Genomic DNA, 19722 nt, shown 5'->3' on the forward strand with positions numbered 1-19722 from the left:
CACTTCTCTGAGAGAACCACAGTCACCCCCTCCCAAAGGAAAGCCCTTACCACGGCCCCAGGCGGGCAGCTGGCGGCACACCTCCAGGTTTTCAGTCTCCAGTGACTGGTTTCCGAACCCAGGCGTCAAAGGAAATAAGGACAGGGTGGAGGGAAACAGGACTGGAGGGGGCTCGCTGGCCTGCAGAAGGCACAGCAGGGCCCCACTGGGGACACCCTATTAAATTCCCACCCCCCAACATCACTGCCAAATTCGCATTTCCCCCAAAAGCTCACCTTGCCCACACACTCGAAGGTGATGTTTGCCAAGTTCCAGCCGAGGACATGGCAGCTGCACAAGCACACAGCACGGAGAGGGTCACCTGCTGGTAATGACCTCACACAGAGGCTCAGTGCTGGCTGTTAGCTCATGTCCTGCCCATGGCACAGTCCGTGTCCCCGCACCAATCTCACGCTCCATGCAAATGCCCAGAAAGGTCCCTCCACCTGCTCCCGCTGTGCCCTTCTTCACGGCCCGTGCACCTGGACATGGGAGGCAAGCGCTTGCCTTCAGGACCCAGGACTCCATGTGGAGGCCACTGCCGGCAGGAGGGGAGGGAAGGGGACCACCCGGGAGGTATAACACCTTTAAGAGGCCCCACGAGGATAGGTTTGCCTGGAAGAGATTCCGGAATCCCCCTGGGGTCCAGCCGACCGTGTTCAGGGATAAAATGGCAAGAGAACCCAAGCTGTTGTCATATCACTGAGAGGCAAGAAGTCAGAAACACATCACCCTGCAAGGGTGTCCTACAAACTTCCCCAAGAAAGGGGTGCTCTGCATGTTGCGGCATTCCCCCATCACCACGCTGAGGGTCACATGACCCAGTTAACACCTGGTGCACATTTTCAGGCTCACAGATATCGACTGACAACTTCCTGGGTCCTAGACCTTGCCCCGGGACCACTGCCCCGTGGTACTGCGGCAGTTCCTGGCACACGGGACCGGCTCTCAGGGACTGACGCTTTGGGGGAAGTAGCAAGGGCATCCGGAAGGGGGCACTCTCAGCATCTGGCTTGCTGGCTCACCTTTCCCGCGGCCAGCACACAGCAGGTTTCTAGGGTTGAAAGAAGGAATGGACAATCGGAAAATAAGATGGGCTGCTTAGAAACCATTTGCTAGATGTGAATAAAACAACCCAAACAAAATCCTCAGGGACACAGCTGCCGCCCAGAAGCAGCTTCGCATGTGAGTCACTTGTTTTACTCTCAAAGCCAAATTTTACTCTCAATTTCTCAAAGCCATTTTATTCTTTTTCCATCCCTGGCAGACTTGCCAATTTTAGCAAACAAAGATAGAGGACACCCAGTGAAATGTGGATTTCAGATTAAACAACAAATTAATTTTTTTAATGTAAGTATATCCCATATGTTATTTGAGATACACTTATACTAAAAAGTATTCACTATCTGGAATTCAGATGCAATTAGGTGTCTTACCTGGTAATCCTATTCCCAGGCAAGGGCAAGAGTGCGGGGTCAGCAGAAGAGCTGGGACTGGCTACACTGGGTGACGTGAGAAGAGGCCAGGACCCCCAGGGCTGGGCACGCTAGAAGGGAGGCCTGCCTCTCGGGACACACCCTTTGTGCCTTCTGAATTTTGTGCTGTGTCCATCAGTTACTTATTTAATTTCTAAAATAATTACTCTGAAAAATGAGACTTAATATTAACATTAGGGAAAGCTGATGTTCAGCTCTCTCCTAAAGCTGTTTTCCAAGTTATCATGGGAGTTCCACATGCCAGGTGACAGGTGCCGGAGTTCCCCGCACCTGGCCAGCCGCCAGCTTCCACTTTCAGGTTTAGGGCTGACACTCCCTTTCTCCTTCACCAACGTGATGAAAGTATGAGCTTTAACAAGAACTGCTGACGCGTCCGTCCTCCCCTTAGAACACTGCCGCAGCCCTGGGAAGGGACGGAGCCCCGACCCACACCTCAGCCGGACGAGCCCCGAGAACACGACCCTCAGTGGAAGGAACCAGCCACAAAAGACTATGCTGTGTGATTCCATCCGTGGGAAACATCCGGAACAGCTATCCAGAGGGACAGAAAGGAGGCTCGTGGCTGCTTGGGGCCGCAGTCAGGGAACGGGAGAGACACGGGCGACAGCTCAAAGTACCAGGTTACTTCCTGACAGGATGAAAATGTTCGAGAACGGCCCGAGGTCATGGTCGTAGCTCTGAATGCGCTGAAAAGCATTTAATTGCCTATAAAGTGGGCGGGGTATGGGGCATGCGAAGTACATCTCAGCGAAGTTGTTCATTGTCTTAAAGATGTCAGGGTCCCTGTGTTACCTGGAGGTGGGATCGCAGAGGTCCTGGGAAGGGCTGTGTGTTCTGAGCCCCTCCTCCCAGCCTCATTTAGCCCACCACCTATCTCCTTCCTGGACTGAGCTTTCCCCCACCCCCACCCCGGTGGTGGCCCCCCGCCCCACCCCAGGCTTTCTAACTCCTTCTCACAGCCCCACCCCGACAGGGGAAGAGGGGGGACTTGTCCCAGGTCCTCCCGTTAGCCCAGCCTTCACCTTCCTCCAGGTTCCCCTCTGCCCAGTCTTCCCCCAGACAATGGGTAGGATGTGCTCACTCACTCCCTGTGCTGTTGGCTGTCCCTTCTTCCCACTGGACCATGCACACCACGTGGTGGGCGTCACACGGATGCGTCCCCAGCACCTATGACAGTGCCTGCTACCTACTGGGACCTTAAAACCCATTTGGGGCATGAAGAAGATGGGGGAGGTTCCTGAGCACCCCCCCCCCGCAAAAGGAGCAGGGCAATGACTAGGAATGTCTGAAAGCCCCAGAAATAAAACAGAGGAGCTCAGAGATCCGATGGTACCTTTGGCTCCTCACAGGCATCCAAACTTGGCCTGGGCAGCTCAGACAGGGCATCTGCACCCTCCCCTCCACCTGCTTCCCACCCCTTCCCCCATGTGGCTCAGGCAAGGCACCAATTTCCCCGGGTTCTGCCTCACGCCTCCTCTAAACCATAACAAACCTAACCCGGTACCCAGATGAGACCTCCCTCCATGCAAGCTCCCAACACCCCTGCCACCACCCCCACGCCCTTTCCTCCCTCCAGCAACTGGGGGTTTGCCAGAGCCAGAGCCCCTGGAGGGGTGGGGGGACCCCTGCTGGAAGAGGGAAAAGAGAAGGATCATGGGCCACCCCCACAGCCCCACTGCCTTCCAGTTAGAAAGCATTCTCATCAGCATCCGATTTAAACTCACCCAGGGAGCTGAGCACCAGGACCCCCACATCAGAGGCGGGCCGGCCGCCTGGGCACAGATCCGGCTCCAGGCCTGGCTGGGGGCCAGTCGGAGGGCCAGCCCAGCCCGCTGTGACATTCCCTAAAGGAAGTGGGAGGCCCCTTCTGCTCGGAGAAAAGCTGGCAGAATTCCATATCTGCACACCAAAGAACCAAAGTTAAAATATTGTACCAAAAACATGAAAGGTTTTCATACAGAAACCCCTCTGGATGATCAGCTTCAGCGAGGCGCTCAGAAAGGCGGCTCCCTCTACTGAAGCCCGTCCTTGGAGTGGGTTCAGTGCCCCCAGATGAAGAGCCCGTGGGCCTCTGCAGCCCACAGCAGGGGTCTGTGTTTTGTACTTGGTTTCCATTTTGTCGGGGCTCTGCCATCAAAGCCCTCTGTGCCCCATGAGGACATCCAAGCCTCTCCTGCCCACCTGTTCCCAGGACCTCTGGGCCATCTGAACTCGGACCCAGCCCATCTCCTGGCCCAGCACTGGGCCTTTCGGAAGGACTCTACGGATGGGCTGCCTGGACCCAGGGCAGGGGGGGAGGGGGGCTCTCTCTTGCCCTGGGACCTGAGTTCTGAGGACACAGAAGCCTGGATCTCAGGCATTCAGCTTCCTGAGCTGCCTGGAAGGACCGCAGAGGGAAGCCAAGGCCGGGAGGAAAGCCAGACCCAGGAAATGGAGAGAGGAGAGGGCCTAGGAGAGCTCTGAGAGCCAAGGGTGGGAGGAGCCCCGGGGCCCCTTGATGCGGAAGGACCGGCAAATGCAACCACGTCCCACCAGACAACAGAGTATCACGCAGTCGTAAAGGAAGGCGACCCTTCCCCACGCCGTCCCATGGCTGAACCGCTGAGCCCGGTGACATCAGTCCGTCAGAAGGACCAGTTCTGAGTTCCGGAGCTGGCAGAGCGGGAAGGGGGGTGGCTGCCAGGACCATGGAGGGGGGCAGGGGGAGCCTGTGCTCCCTAGGGACGGGGTATCAGTTTGGAAAGCTCGAGGGTGGGCACAGCTGCACGACGCTTGGCTCTGAAGGCCCTCTGTGCCGCTGGACGGGCCGCTCGGCCCTGGCTCAGGTGGTTTTAGGTGATGTGGATTTTACAATGTTTTTTAAAACCTGGGAAGCGTGACTTGAATTCTGCTGAATGGGATGCATCAAAGGGCTTCCACAAACCAAACAAGGAAGCCCAACAACACAGCTTGTCCACCAGCCGTGAAAATCGCTCTTGGAATTGTGACAGGAGTCATGGTATTTTTTTGGCATTCGCAACGCCCTAGGCCCCTCTCAAGCCTGCTCCGCTAAACGCTTGCTCTGGCTTTGGACAGCGGCCGCGGGCCCAGCTGACAGTGGCTACAGCCAGGCAGGGCCTGGTGAAGACCATGAATCCCCAAACAAACACAGGGAGGTAGAGACAATTCTCCTCCCAACTTGTGAACTTGGCAAAACCGAGCTCTGGGACCCGCCAGGGACACTGGACCAGTGAGTGGCGGCAGGGCACAGCCAAGCCCAGCCCCTCCGGCTGGAGCTTTCTTACCTTCTAGGTGTTTCTGCGTTGACAGCATATGCAATGTTCACAGCGGTGAACTTGGAAATCAAGGGAGACCCTTCACGTTCCACATTCCACATTTCATCAGCGTGATTCAACTTATTTTCAGTCGTGGGTTTTAGTTCTGCCACTGAAAAACATGTTTAAACAATAAAATTTCATTGACATGGAAAGGTAGGATTCTAAAAATAAAAAATGGGTACAGGCCTTTGTATTTAGAGAGACCTTACCCGCCCACTGGTTTCTTTGACCTTCAGAATGACCCCCGGAGCCACACAGGAGATGAGAAAGGGGGTGCTGATGAGACCTAGGTTACCATCCAACCAGAACGGGATGAATCTGGCATAACCCAGGGTCTGCAACCCACTTTCAGCAGAGCCTGGACCCGGCTGAGCACCTGTCCTTCCTAATTCCCTGAGCCAGGCCTCTCCCCGCCCCCTCCCGTCTCTCCCCTTCCCAGACTCCACAGTCCACTCTCACCGGCACATCACACCACGCAGTGTCTGCGTCAGAAGCCAGTGGGGACGACTTCTCTGTGACTCGCTGTCCTGGAAGACCACAGTCTAGGGGCAGGACTGTGTCTTCACCCCTGGACCCCCGATCCCGAACACCCAAATCAGGGCTTAAATAAATATGGAAAGTAAAGAGGGGTGGGGAAGGTGGGACAGAGCCCGGCGAGAGGGCAAGATGCGGGGGTGATGGTCCGGATGGTATTGACCCAGGAGAGACTGGGCGGGGCACCTCAGCAGGGGCTTTGTACATCCACCACTAACTGCTAGTCCTTCGAGGCAAAAGCAAGTTGTCCTCAAGTACTGGTTTGCGATGGCGGCAGGAGAATGAAGTGAGCCCAGTGCAGTCGCAGGGGTGGGGGTGGGGGATCCCATTCTCCCGGGACAGTCCTGCAGGGATGCCCCAATGTGAACAACACAGTCCCTCCTCCTTCCCACAGGCTCTCTGGGCTCTGGCCACACCAGGGGAGCAGACAAGTCTCAGCTCCACCTCCTGCAGAGCTTGGGTCCGGGTGCCAGCAGCCCAGCTCCGAAGCCCCCCGTCTCAGCCCCATGCTACTGCACCACCTCTCATGGGCAAGCAAAGCCAGCCAAAGCCCCGAACAGGGGAGCTGTATCCCATCTGGCGGGAAGGGGGCAGGGAAGGGTTCCTGCGGCAGAGCCCAAGGCCCTCCCATGTGCCTGGCATTGAGTGAGTAGGGAAGGGGAGAGGCCTGGAAGGGTTTAGGCAGGTGACGACCAAGGTCAAAACTTTATCTCAAGGCCAGGACGCCTGGGTGGCTCAGTGGGTTAAAGCCTCTGCCTTCGGCTCGGGTCATGATCCCGGGGTCCTGGGATCGAGCTCCGCATCAGGCTCTCTGCTGAGCGGGGAGCCTGCTTCCTCCTCCCTCTCTCTCTGCCTGCCTCTCTGCCTACTTGTGATCTCTGTCTGTCAAATAAAATAAATTAAAAATCTTAAAAAAAAAAAAAAAAAAAAAAGCTTTATCTCAAGGCTAACTTTTGGGGAACCCGAGCTGAGACACAGGATGAGAAAGACTTCACACATAGCTGTCAGCTGGCCCACGAGGGGCATGGGATATGAACAGGAATCAACCTTTGCTTCAGGCCCCTGGGGTTGGGCAGCCCTTGGTCGCAATAACATCAATTCGCTAAACTGGGAACATAATCCCATGTGGAGAAGAGGACATAGGGCTCAGGGAGCTAAGTGGCAGACAAGGAGGGGCTCCCAGAGCTATCCTACTGCACCATTCACTCTGTGATGCAGGGAGGAGGGAAGGGGGAAGGTGTCCCCGCCCAGCCTTAAAGCACCACCAGGGGATGTGGTCACAGCCCATGCTCCTGTCCACACTGTGAACTGGCTCTGGGACATTGACATTGTGGGCCTCTGTCTACCTCCTGGCCACCCCTCAGTCCACCTGCAACCAGACCCAGGGGTGCGGAGTCTGGGAAGGATGATACTTTCCTCTGGTGTTCATGGTCCCTCCCCATGGAGCAATATGGCCTTTCCCAGGCACCCAGGGCCAGGGAAAGCTGGCAGTCTCAGCCCATGAGCACCCCACTGAAGAAAGCCTTGGTGCCCAACCCCCTTGGGATCTTCCTGGGGCCAGATTCTATCTTTGGTGGGAAGTCAGGGAGGAGGCAGAGGCTGATTCCATCCTCAGACCATCCTCAGTTGGGCTGACGGATCATTGCCATCCGTTTGTTTCCCAGAGCCTTGGCAGCCCCTTGCAAGCCCTGGAAATCCATAAGGTGCTTTTTTAGTATCTCCCATAGCTTTAAAGAGAGGGAGAAGAGAGAGAAGGAGGGAGATGTTCTGAAGACTTAGATCTGATTCATCCCTTACAGCCATGGGTCAAGGATGAGCCTGGAGGCCAAGGGAAAGAAGCATGGCAGAGATGTTCTCTGTAACCACTTGAAAGCTGGGTCTGGACAATCCGACCTCCTGGCCCCCAGGAAGCTGGGCAGGTTTCCAGGCCACACTTCTCTAAGCTCTTTCTCCGTACACATGGCCAGGGGATGGGTGATGCCAAGGGCTTTCCCAGCTGAATATCCATTGTGCATGTGCTGTCTGGTATCCCCAGGGACTGAGAGGTCCTCCCTGTGTCCATGTCATGGTGCTTTCTTCTTTCCTCCTTCCTGGCCTCCCTCCTGTTTCCATCATCTCCCTCTACCGCTCCAGCGTAATGACCATTCCACTCATATGCCTGTCCCAAGACCCCAGGGCTGCCATTAGAAAGAAACAGCATGTTTAAAATAAAATGGGCTGAGCCAGCCTCCTCACTGTCTCTCCTGCACCCCCAGACTCAGTGGGTCACCAAACACGGGGGCTAACAGTACAGGAGTCCACCAGCACCCCTGCCTGCCCACCCCGCTAACTCCGGGCCTGCAGAACAGGGCCTCCTGGGACAGCCAGGGAAGAGGACTTGCCTGTCCAGGAAAGCCCCCGGGAAACCCCGACTTGGGTGTTCGAAGGAAGAGGGGGGCTGAAATAGGGGAAGTATGGGATGGCTCAGATAGACAGGATGCAAACTTGAGACGAAAAATAGCATATTTGCTCAGAAATGTGGTTTCAAGCATCCTTCCATCCATTCATCCATACAGTCAAGCATCCATCCATGCATCCCTCTGTCCATTCATTCATCCATCCATCCTTCCATCCACAACCACTCAGTCATCATTTATCCATTCACTGTCCATCCATTCATCCATCCATCCTTCCATCCAGCTATCCACGATCTGTTCTCTCCATAAAAACTTAGTACACTAGGCATCTCGTCAGTGCTGAGAACCATCCTCAAGGAGCTCAGGCCAGGGGCGCCAGTGGCTCAGTCATTAAGCGTCTGCCTTTGGCTCAGGTCACGATCCCAGGGTCCCGCATCAGGCTCCCTGCTTGGCAGGAAGCCTGCTTCTCCCACTCCCAATCCCCCTGCTCTCTTGCTGTGTATCTCTCTGTCAAATAAATAAATAAAATCTTAAAAACAAACAAACAAACAAAAAGAAGCAGCAGCAGCTGCAGCTCAAGCCAGTAGAAACAGAAATGCAACAAGACAACACTGATGAAGGTTGGTGGGGCTGGACCAGAGAAGTACTGTGGTCTAGGGAGGCCCAAGAGGCACGTGACCCATAGACGGGGTGCCCAGGAGGGCTTCATGGAGGGGGTAGTGCCAGAACCACATATTAAAGGATGAGTAAGGCACCCAAGCAAAAGGAATGGGTGTTTCTCTCAGACAGCAAACCCAGAGCGCCATAAACTGTGAAGGCCCTGGAGGCCAGTCTGAGGGGGCTGGAGGTCAGGACACCAGGGGCAGGGAGAGGTGGGGAGGGAGAAGGTGGAGAAAAGATAGTTGTGTGGATGGGGCTAGCTGGGGAACGAGCCCACAAAGGGGGCAGGCCCTACTGGTGATGGATGACTCTGGAGAGGAGGTCTTCGGGGGAAGGTCTCTCCCTTACAAACTGCTGTTCCAATGGTCTCACCCATGCATGGTCAGACGTCGAAGGCCAAAGCAGGTTGACCTCCAGTGCCAGGGCCCACAGCAGCGCCGGGCATGGGGCTGGCGGGTCACACAGCTACTGGGTCAGGGCGGGCCCGGGGATGGCCTGATTCCCATTCGCAGCTACTGTGCACGTAAACATCTGGCTGGGCAAAGAGACGCAGGTGTGAGCAGGTGGAAGCTGGGCTGGCACCGGGGGGCACGGCCAGAGACCCCAGGCCTTCCAGGTGGAGCCCTCGGCTCAGGGCCCCAAGCAGCATGGAAAGCTCCTCACACGAGTTTCCACAATTAGAGTTTTGCAAGGGACACATATTTCCCCTGGTCACGCAAAGTGATTGGAGCCCCTGCTCCTCCCAGTTCTGTGAGGACAAATTCCAAACGCCTCCAGCATTCTCCTGCGGGGACCTATCTGCCAAAGATGCCTTCCCTATCCGCAGGAATAGAAACGCAGGGACAGAAAGGATTTCCGGCCTTCCCGGCAACGGGGCATACTGAATGCCATTTGTTGCACTGATTTTTTTTCAAACCACAAATAGTGTGTTCAAGATATTTCCAGGAACGAACAAAGAAAAATCGGGGACAACTTATTTAAATCATCTCTCTTGGCTGAACTCAGCAGAGTGGGGGAAAACAGCAGTGCCCAGGAGCACTCGCTGGGGGCCCAGACCCAGTGAGCCCCATTTATCACCTGGAAGTAGACCCTTACTTCCAGACGGAGCCAGACACCTGGCAAGCAGGCCCGACATGTCCAGTAAATCAAGGCAGACACAGGGAACTGGAGGCGGGGGCGGCCCACAGAGAAGCCTGGCCTCCAGGAGGGGGTGTCAGGGGCCTGAAGGAGGCCTCCTTGCAGTGCTATCTCTATCCCAGTGCATGGAGGAATCCGAAAAGCGAAGAAAGGAACCAGAAGGGAATAGTGATGGGGGAAGGATGGTGGGGGAAACAGTGCCTTCAGACTTCCCAGGGCAGCTGCTATCTCTAGTCACTCTGTCCTGCTCAACAGCCCTGAGAGGAAACAAGCCCAGCCCTCATCCTCAGCCCAGACAAGAGCAAAGACCTCCCAGTATGGCCAGGGCCCTGATGGAGGAAGGATAAAGTAGCTTGGGGCAATCCAGGAAAGCTTCCTGGAGGAGGTGACGGCTAGGTTAAAGCATGAGTCGAAAGATAGCTATTAGCCAGGCAAAAGGACTTGGGGGCAGGGAGTTCAGGAGAAAAAGAAGGAATATTCTAGGCTGAGACTCTAGACAACGGAGGGTGTGCAAGATGTTCAGTGTGCTTATGGGGGTTGGGGGACTGAGGGCAGGGGTCCCTGGGGCCAGTCTTCCTGGCACATGCATTGATCCTGGAAGCAGCAGAAAGCCGCCTGGACGCAGCCAAGGAGGAACTGCGTGATCAGACATCTGCAGGAGCCCTGCCAGCTAATAATGGCTTCTCTCCGTTCTGAACAAGGAGAGAAGCCAGGAAAACCCCAATGAGAAACCAGAATATTCCCTTTATGGCTGGGGAAGTTGATTTTGGAAAACGTGGTTTCTATCTGTCGGCCAATAGATCTCCAGACACTGAATCCTGAGCCTCCCCAGCATGGGCAGGCCTTGGCCACGGGGCCCAGAGAAGAATGTGGGGTCCCTAATAGCCTCACTCATGACCTCACCCATGAGCTCTCTTCCCCTGAGCAGGAGGGAGATTGGTCAGAGTGGGCCAGAGGCCCCTCCCCCAGAGGAGGACCCATCAGGAGGGGTGGCATCAGCTGCTAAGTCCTGGAGGAGCTGGCAGGCTGGGTGGAGGACTGAGGTGAGAGCCTCCCAGGGTTAGGGTCTGCCCTACCGTGCCGGGGGCTTGTGTGTTGTCAAGAGCTACAATGGGCTCCAACCAGCATGTAAGCCAGGGCCGTGTTTTAGAGCACAGGAAACAGGGCCATAGAGAAACAGACGCCATGCTCATCACACAGTGAGTCAGGGACAGGGCCAGCCGGGAACGCAGGTCCCAATTCCCCACCCACAGCTCTATCCTCCCCACAGCACTTTCCACCTGCAGCTGTCCCTGAGGATTTGCACACCCTGGGGATTCGTGCACGCTCCAGGGCCCGGGTTGGAGGTCTCAGCTCAAGCACAGCATGTGAATTCGCCTGTCCACACCAGAGTGTCCTCTTCTGGCCCCCAGTGGACAGGGTGGAACCCCCCACATGGGGGAGCGCACACCTGCTGGCAATGCTCATCTCTTCCAGAGATGCCCTCGCAGAAGCACCCAGAATGTTCCACCACCTCTGCGGCATCCCTGAGCCCAACCACACTGAACCAGAAAACTGGCCATCACAAGGTTCTAGCTATGATTCTATCACAGGGAACCACGCCCAAGATCTCACGTGGGCCCAGCCCTCTCCTATTAGGGATATAGAAATGAACACAGAAGACCCCCATCCCTACCTTCAAGGACCCCACCATCCAGTGGGACACACGGTTTAGTCCTTCCCTCTGGGGACAGTCTCAGGGGCTGTCACCCCCTCCCACTATGGCAACAGGCATCTCCAGGCCACCAGGACTGCCTCCCCCCAGCCTAAAGGCAGTCTCTTCTCCCTCCAGGGGGCCCTGCAGGCCACTGCTACCTGCCCCCCTGCAAAACCTACCTGCCTCCTGATGACTCCGAAGGTCTGCCCATGTGGCTCTCCAGATCCCCATTACTTTGGGGTAGAATTAGAGTCCGATCCAGGTGACCCCTTTGTCACCTGACCCCTCCACATCCTCATCACGAGCCGCAACACCTTGGTTATAATTGCCAGGGCAGCAAGCAGCTGCTGGATTTTCTCTGCGGACAGCAAGCTCACTATCTACAGTGATCACGTTCTTTATGGGGGTCCCAAATCCCTCCCTTCTACCCACAGGCCCTAGTTCACGATGCAAGCTTGTGGACTGATAACTATGGCTATTCACCACAGACTGAGAGCCTTGCTTTCCTCCTATGGCGGCCTCCCTGCGTCTGATACCCACCTGGGCCCTGGAATGGCTCAGCACATGACGAATGAACCACAGCAACTGTGTGATGTCTTCGTGGGTTCTCCTCATCCCGTTTCACAGATGAGGAAACTGAGGCCCAGAGAGTCAGGACAGTGTTGCCCTGGAAACCAGGGGCACTGCCCCCTTCCACGGAGACCATTGCCCATTCAGAGAGTACATCTTGTACAGGCAGAAACAGATATCTACCCCTCCAAGCCCGTCTTCTTGCTGGCTTCCCCAACAACTGCCTTGCATGCATTGTGTGCTCTTCCTTCCAGAACCTTCTTTCTGTTCCCTCCCTTCCCACCATCTGGGATGGCAGCCTGCATTTGAATGGCCCGTTTCCTTAGTTGTTCCCCTAAAGTAAAGAAGTGGCCAGGCTTCGCCTTGGCATGCACAGCACATGATAAAGGAGAAGAGACTGGGGCCCCTTCCAAGGGCGAGCAATGGGAAGGACCCCAGCGAGCCCAGCCATTGGGAAAGAGAAGAGGAAGAGGCCCAGCCAGAAGAGACAGAGAATGTGGGGTCCCTAATAGCTCTGAGAAGACAAAAGACCTGTTTGTCCTGGGGGACAGACGTGAAGTCTCTGCCACAAGAAACAAAGTCAGTAAAAACAGTTTCCCTTTATTTTACAAAAATGCAATCTTGTGAGTTTTTCAGGTAACTTTAGGTAAATAATCACAACAGTGTTATGAGCATCTTGATGGAAGGCCAGTAGTATCTTTTATTCTGATTACAAGTTTCTGTCTTGGGCTTCCCTCCAGCCTCAGGGATCCTGTCCAGTGTTCCCCGAGTTCCCTGAGTGTGTCCCCCGCGCAGGCCTCAGACAGAGAGGAGTCAACATCTGAGTCCGACCTGATGGAATTTCAATGCTGGAATGGTTAAGACTTTGGGGGGCTCTCAGGATAATGTGAATATACTTTGCCTCTGAGAAGACATGAATTTGGGGGACCAGAGGGCAGACTGTCAGGGGTTAAGGGGTATCCCATCGAAAGGCATGTTGATGTCCTAAACCCCAGGGCCCGTCAATGAGACCTTTGTGGGAATGAAGTCTTTGCAGATGTAATTAGTGAAGCTGAGGCTATAATGGAGTTGAGGGGGCTCTACTCTGACATGAGCGGGTGCCCTTCAAAGAAGAGAGAATTTTGAACACAGTTGTAATAACAAGAAATCATGTCTGTTGTCATAAGCCAGCCACCATCTGAGTTTCCTAGGGATGTAACAGGGCACCATGGACTGGCTTGCTTACACAATAGGAATTTACAGTCTCATAGTTCTGGAGGCTGGCAGCCCAAGGTCAAGGTCTCGGCAGGGTTGGCTCCTTCTGGGGCCTTGGCAGAGAATCCGTTCCCTGCCTCTCCCCCAGCCTCCGAGGTTTACCAGCATCCTCCACCCTCTCAGGCTCAGAGACGAACTACAGATCTCTGCATCTCCCTGTGCACCTGTGTGTCCAAATGGCCCCTCTCTGTAAGGACACCTGGATGGCAGCTGAGGCCTACCCTGATGACCTCATTTTACCTTAATTCCCCTGTAGAGACCCTTTCTCCCAATCCAAATCTTTTGTTGTCTGGCTTATTTCAAGAACAAGGCTTTCAAGTCTTATCCGCACTGCAGCAGGTGTCGGAATCTTCTTTGTTAAGGTTGAATGACATCACGTCGCACAGATGGGACACACTGTGTGTCAGTCCCTCCATCTGAGGGCCTGAGGACCACTTCCAACCTCTCGGCTCCTGGGGACAGTGCTGTCACGGACATGAGTGTTCAGACATCTCCGGGTTCCTGCTCTCGATGCCTTCGGGGAAAGATCCCCAGGGACCATTTCTCACCCAGAAACGCTGACTTTCATAAGTCTTTAGGATGACGCACTTGCATCTTACCTGATGGTCTAATAAGTTGGTAGAAACCAAAACTTCCCGCCACGGATTTCTGGAGGGAAACTCAGTAGTTCTCTGGGGGAGGGGAAGAAGGGCAAGGCTGAGGCCTGGTGTCCAGCCTCCGTCCTGGGCTTCACCCACTCTGCCTCCGAGCTGCTGGGAGGTGGGGTAACAGAGCCCCTGATGCTCCCAAGTGATGCATTCATGGTTGGGGTGGGCTGGAGGTTTTGCATCGGGGAGGCCCACAGTCTCATGGTCAGACGGACGTTAGGACTCGCTCACACTCTGAGTGCCCGCTACACTCCGCTGGAATAAAAGCCCAGCACGAGCACATTGGGGAAAGGACCCTAGGGTGAGAGGGACAGCAAAATCACAGTGGGGGTCAGATGTCCATTATATCTGAAAATGAAATAACACAGGGATTGAGGCTCCCAGAGCCGGAACACACAGGGACACAGCTCTGACTTAAGCCTGGGCCCCTTGTTCATCGAGGTAGTGGCAAAACAGCCACAGTGCAGGGACCACGAGGGACTTCCTGGAGGTTGGAACAGTAGGTGCTGGAAAGAGCTTGAGGTCCAGAGTGTGAGAGGGTAGGACCTGGACCCTGGACACTGAGCAGCCCCCTTCTCTGTCCACTGGGGTTACGGCGACATCTGTCCCTGACGTGACTAGGAAGGGACACTGTGGTGACCACCTTAGCAGTAAGTGATGGAAGACCAACGCAAAGCAACCTAAGCAAACAAAGCCACTCCGAACTTGGCTCCTCGCGCGGGGATGGGTGCTGGTGTGCCTCAGGAGTGAAGAAGGGCTTCTGGGGCCGGGGGGGTTAGGCTCTGGGATGGGGATCTGTGTCTCCAGCCCCCCTTCCTGTGTCTCTGCTGGTCAGTCCCCTGGAACAAGGTAGGAAGGGACTTCAGACAAGGTCCTGAGAGAGGACAAGCAAAGCAGATCCCCTTCCCCCATCACCAGCAGCACCAGCAACAGGAGTCATCTTGAAAACATTATGCATGTTTTGAAACCCAATTTTGGAGCAGATTCCGGACCGAAGTGCATTTGCTCCCTATTCGGATGCTGCTTATTCCAGAAACAAAGCCCAGCACCAGCCATCTGTAGCACCAAGTGGAGCTCTCTGGATGCTATGTTGCGGCTCAGGGTGTGGGCAGACGGAGCTGTGGCAGGAGAGGGGATTTACGTGGCAGGGGCATGGCTGGGCACCTCCCCAGGGTCCCTGGCAGTGGCCAAGCTCCAGTCTGCCTTCCTATGGCCTCAGATCACTGGCTTTGTTTCTGGAAGGAACATCTTTCGTTTTGGAAACTCCCTTTGGAGAAGGTGTTTTCCAAGTTTTCACATCTAAGAGAAAAGCAGTCCAATTGGGGAATGCAGGTGGAGGCCAGGGCAGAACAGAATGTGAAGGGGTGAGCTGGCAGGCTGGGCACACAGTGACTCCGCTACCCAGCTCACAGGCCCCCTGCACAGAACTTCCCTGAAGATTGCTATGATGTGGCTTTTCTCTTCCCCCAGCTCTGTGGGTCGAATGTTGGAGATGCTGCTGTGATGGCTGGAGCTCGATCTTCATAGAGAGGGCGAGCGCCACCACTGGGGGAGGGCAGAGCCCCAAGTGGGAAGAGGTCCGGGCCCCGGATAACCTGGGACCACAGAGCCAGCCTGGGAGCTGTGGACTGCCCGTCCCCTGGACATTTGTATGGGGGAAATTAGTGTCTTTGGCTTTGGCAGCCGTTTCTCGGTTCCCTGACCCCAGGAGGGCTTAGGCATGAGAGCAGGGGCATCCACTGCTTCCGGTGGCTACAGGTCATTGTCTGGGGAATGGACAGCAAAGCCACATGCTCCTCACGATACCACGAGTGTCCCTAGCCTCATTACTCAGGGGAGAGCCCCACCTCACCCCTGTTCACTGCGGTTCCGCAGGATCACAGCCATCACCTCAAGATGCCTCTGGCTCTGGTTCTGGTTCTGGGCTCGGGACCCATCCAAGCGCAGAGCCAAGGAAAAACGAAGAACCCAGCTTCATCATGGGGATTCAAGAGCTGCAGAAGGTAGGGGAAGGCTGATGCGCCAGGGGTTCCCTACCATTCGTGCCCTCCAACGCCTCTGTAATAATCTCCATTATTTTTCTAATGAGAAACCATCCCTCCTGCCAATCCTCTCCCACAGCGCTTTTCATGGTTCTGACTTTTTTCCGGCCAATGATGACTGTCTACCAACACACAGAAGGGCTCGAAACGCAGGGGGCTGTTGGGGAACAATTTAATCAGCCTTACATTCAAATTATCTCTCATGTCCACAGGCTTCATAAGCTCTCCCCAGGGTGCGAGGGGCTTGCCGCCTCCTCCCTCCTTCCCCATCCTTTGGGCAAGCCAAGGCCACTGTCTTCCCAGCTCTTCGGGAAGAGAAAACTGCGCCCATGGAGGGCCCTTGACTGCACCTGGAATAGCTGGTTCTAACTGCTGTCTTTCCAAAGTTCTCAAGGACATGCTGTGAGTTCTGTTGTATTCGTGTCTCCCTGTGCAACAGATGGGACTCTTTTTGCAAAGGTAAGTTCAACAGGAACATCTGTGGCCCCTTCTGGTGGCATTTTCTTACCAAGAACATCCTTCCTGCTTAGAGCCAGTGTGCCAGAGATGAGTTGTGGTGAGATCTGCTGCTAGACATCAGGTCCCTCATCCAGGCAAGTCTCCCAGCCTGGGAACCCTGGATTCCCCTTGGCGGAGGAGTTGGCCACCAAACAAAGCAATAATCCAAAGTGGGACAAGAATGAGCGGTGGTGCTGAAAAAGGGAGCAAGGGCTAGGATCAGTCTATTCCATGTGCTGAGATCCAAAACATGATCCAATAAAGCCAGTAAATGTAAGGCCCACCTCACGGGATTCTTCAGTGCCTCAGTGCCCTTCCAGGTCTCACAGCAGCAGGTGCCGGCAGGCTGGGCTCCCAGGGGGCTCCTTTAGGTTGCTGGTGGAGTCCGGCTCCTGGCAACAGAAAGTCGGAGATCTTCATTTCCTTGCTGACCATCAGCTAAAGGCCACCCTCTGCTCCTGGAGGCCACACACTCCTGTCCCTCTCCCACAACCCTTCCATCTCCAAAGTGGCTGTAGCCATGTTCTCACACTTGGAAGCTCTCTGAGGTGGCTTGCTGGAGGAACCTCTATACTTACCAAAGTCAAGCCCAGCAGATAATCTCCATGAAGGCCAACTGCCTTGGGCTTTTCATTACATCTGCAAAGTGCCTTCAGATCAGCACTGGGATTTGTGTTGGATTGGATAATCAGAGGATGGTAATCTTGAGGCCCAGCTTTAGAATTCTGTCTACCACACCCATTATGCCCCCTCTTTTTTTTTAGAGAGAGAGAGAGGGAAAGCAGGGGAAGGGCAGAGGGAGGGGAAAAAGAGAACCTTAAGCAGACTCCATGCTCAGTGAGGAGCCCAGTACAGGACTCGATCCCACAATTTTGAGATCATGACCGGAGCTGAAATCAAGAGTCGGACGTTTAACCAACTGAGCCATCCAGATGCCCCTCCCATTTTTAAAATTGGCTTATTTCAGAGTTGAATTAAAGGAGGAAAACCCACATCTGCGCTGAGGGACAGTAATAATGCAGTTTGTGGTGGCAGCCAACACTCTGCGGAGACGGACACATGCTGCTGGCTTCCCCTCTGACCGTCAGGTGGAAGCTGAGATTAGTTGAGGAAAACAAGGGAAAGTTCTGCCTTTTTCTGCCTTCGAGACCTTGAACAAGTGACCCAACCTGACGGGCTCTGGCCCTTCATCACCTTATTATTGTGTGCTGACCCAAAAGGACATCCACCCAGAGCCTAGCAGCCACCAGCACTCTGCTGTTAGGAGGGTCACACCCATGGCCCACTTGCCTTTGAGCCATCTGCAGAACCTTCATCCAGGGACACCTTCTTAAACATCACCCCCTCCTTGTCAGGGGCAGCATGCACTGCTGAGCTTGCTTTTCCTGCATCCCCACCAAGGGCCACCCACACCCTTTGTGAAGTGTGATCAGTGGGCTGATCCAGGAGTCTTCCCATACAAGCAGCTTCCTCTCCATGTGGAGAGGACTTGCACCAAGTTCATGAAGACCTCAAGGAACTAACTACCTGAGCACGTTCCCAAGAGCAGTGGCAAAATGACTCTTTCGTATGGGACACCCCAGCTCCCTTTTGGAAGTTTCCAGTGTGGCCACGAGGTGGCAGCACAGGTAGATCCCTGTTCAGGGAGATTGCAAGAGGTGAGACACTGGTCAGGATTATGGCTTCTTGGCAAGCCTGTACCAACTGGTGGTTCACTGTCCCCAGCGTGGCCTCGCATTGCGACATGGGACCTGGTGGCTATAACTCTCTCCTGACTGTCCTCATGCTGCACTGTAAGCTATTTGGGGTGCCCAGACTCCCTCTGAGCCCAAATACGTTAGAAAATGAGTATTTGTTCTTTAAACTTCACAATAAATATAACCCAAGTTTTTGGGCGCCTGGGTGGCTCAGTCAGTTAAGCATGTCCCTTTGGCTCAGGTCATGGTCCAGGGTCCTGGGATTGAGCCCTGCATCGAGTTCCCTGCTCAGCAGGGAGCCTGTTTCTCCATCTCCTTCTGCCTCTTCCCCTGCTTGTGTGCTGCTTCTCTCTCAAACAAAAAATTAAAAAATCTTTTTAAAGAAATGATCTCAGTTTTACATATGAGCAGATCAAGGATTGTGGCTTGCCCAAGGCCAGTGAGAAACAAGGGCATTATCATGCTATATTTTATTATAGTAAATTTCAAATATATCAAAGAAGAGTTACAATTTGGACGGTATTCACCATCCAGCCTCAACCATTTTCAACATTTTGCCATTTTCTATCTTTTTTTTTTACAAGAGTATTTATAAGGCAAATTCCAAACAGTATGGCAATATAGGGTAAATACTCCGTTTGCATTCCTCAACAAATGGGGCATTTTGACCTAACCGCTACGCCGTTCTCTCTCTGTAACAAGTGTCACGACCTCCTTTACCATTCTGTTTGTATCCAAATTTCCCCTCACCGTGTCACAAATGTCTTTTGTGCAGCTGGTTTTTTCCATCATGATCCACATAAGGTCCTCACATCCATTTAATTGTGTCTTTTAAGCTTTAATTGTCGGACAGTCCTCCTTTTTTTCTTTTCCTCCAGCCCCTTAATTAATAAACTGGGTCATTCTCCCCCAGAACAGCCCCCATCCCAGATCTGGCGGCTGGCCTCCCCCTGCAGGTGTCGCAGACTACCGTTCAACACCGTCACTACTTCTGCGCGCGAAGAGCTGGTCCTCCCCGACGTGACGTGCGGGCAGCCCTGCCCCTCGCGGAAGCCACAGCTCCAGCCCCTGCAGCCCGGGCGGCAAGGGGCCCACGGGGTTGCGGCCAGGCGCGCTGGAGCAAGAGCCGGGTCAGAGTTCCGGGGCCCTCGCCAGACGGACGGCAGCCGAGGGCTGGTACCTCGGCCTCGGCGCCTGTGATCGAGCTGCAGTGGCCGTTGCCACTTGGGTTCATGACCTTCAGCTGTGTCCCAGAGCCCCCTAGGCGCCGAGCTCCTCGCCACAATGTGTGTTTTACTCGGAGAAGCGAGGGCACAGCGCAGAGAACCAGTGCCGGCCCACGTCTCCATCCACCCTCCAGCGTCCACGCGGGCCCATCCGCCCCTGGGTTCCCGCCCCGGCTCTGACAGGAGCCCCCCTCGGTCCCCACCGCGGACCCGACCCAGCACCCGGCCTCTCACCGCGCCGGGCGTCCCGAAAGCCCGCACAGCCCGAGCGCGCACACGCAGCTTGCACAACGCGCTCCCACAGCGAAATGCGGCGCAAGCGCCGAAGGGTCTGCCGGACGCGAGTCTCCCCGGCCGAGAGCCGCACTTCCGGCGCCCCGCCCCCCCACGCTTCGTCCCCATTGGTTCTTCCTGGACCGTGCCCCGCCCGCGAGCTTCTCCTCCCACGATTCCCTTCACCTTTTACCTCCTCACCTTCCGAGCCCCGGAAGCCTCCGACCCCGCCCACCAGGA

The 19722-nt window shown here is 55.0% G+C and overlaps 1 long non-coding RNA gene across 2 annotated transcripts; it reads right to left on the reverse strand.

Annotated features, from left to right (window-relative positions):
- Window positions 1–15944: 15944 nt before the first annotated feature.
- LOC101671397 lies at window positions 15945–19675 on the reverse strand. 2 transcript variants are annotated; one of them, XR_200824.3, is made up of 3 exons: window positions 19444–19583; window positions 16571–16678; window positions 15945–16480 (listed from the first exon to the last, which is right to left on the reverse strand). It is a non-coding gene; the product is annotated as an uncharacterized LOC101671397 (long non-coding RNA). The 2 variants fall into 2 exon arrangements; XR_006605335.1 differs by having other exon boundaries at window positions 15945–16678; window positions 19444–19675.
- Between the last annotated feature and the right edge of the window lie 47 nt (window positions 19676–19722).

Source organism: Mustela putorius, unplaced genomic scaffold (genome assembly GCF_011764305.1).
Source record: "Mustela putorius furo isolate JIRA1106 unplaced genomic scaffold, ASM1176430v1.1 tig00000083_pilon_pilon_pilon, whole genome shotgun sequence".
Lineage (NCBI taxonomy): Eukaryota > Metazoa > Chordata > Mammalia > Carnivora > Mustelidae > Mustela > Mustela putorius.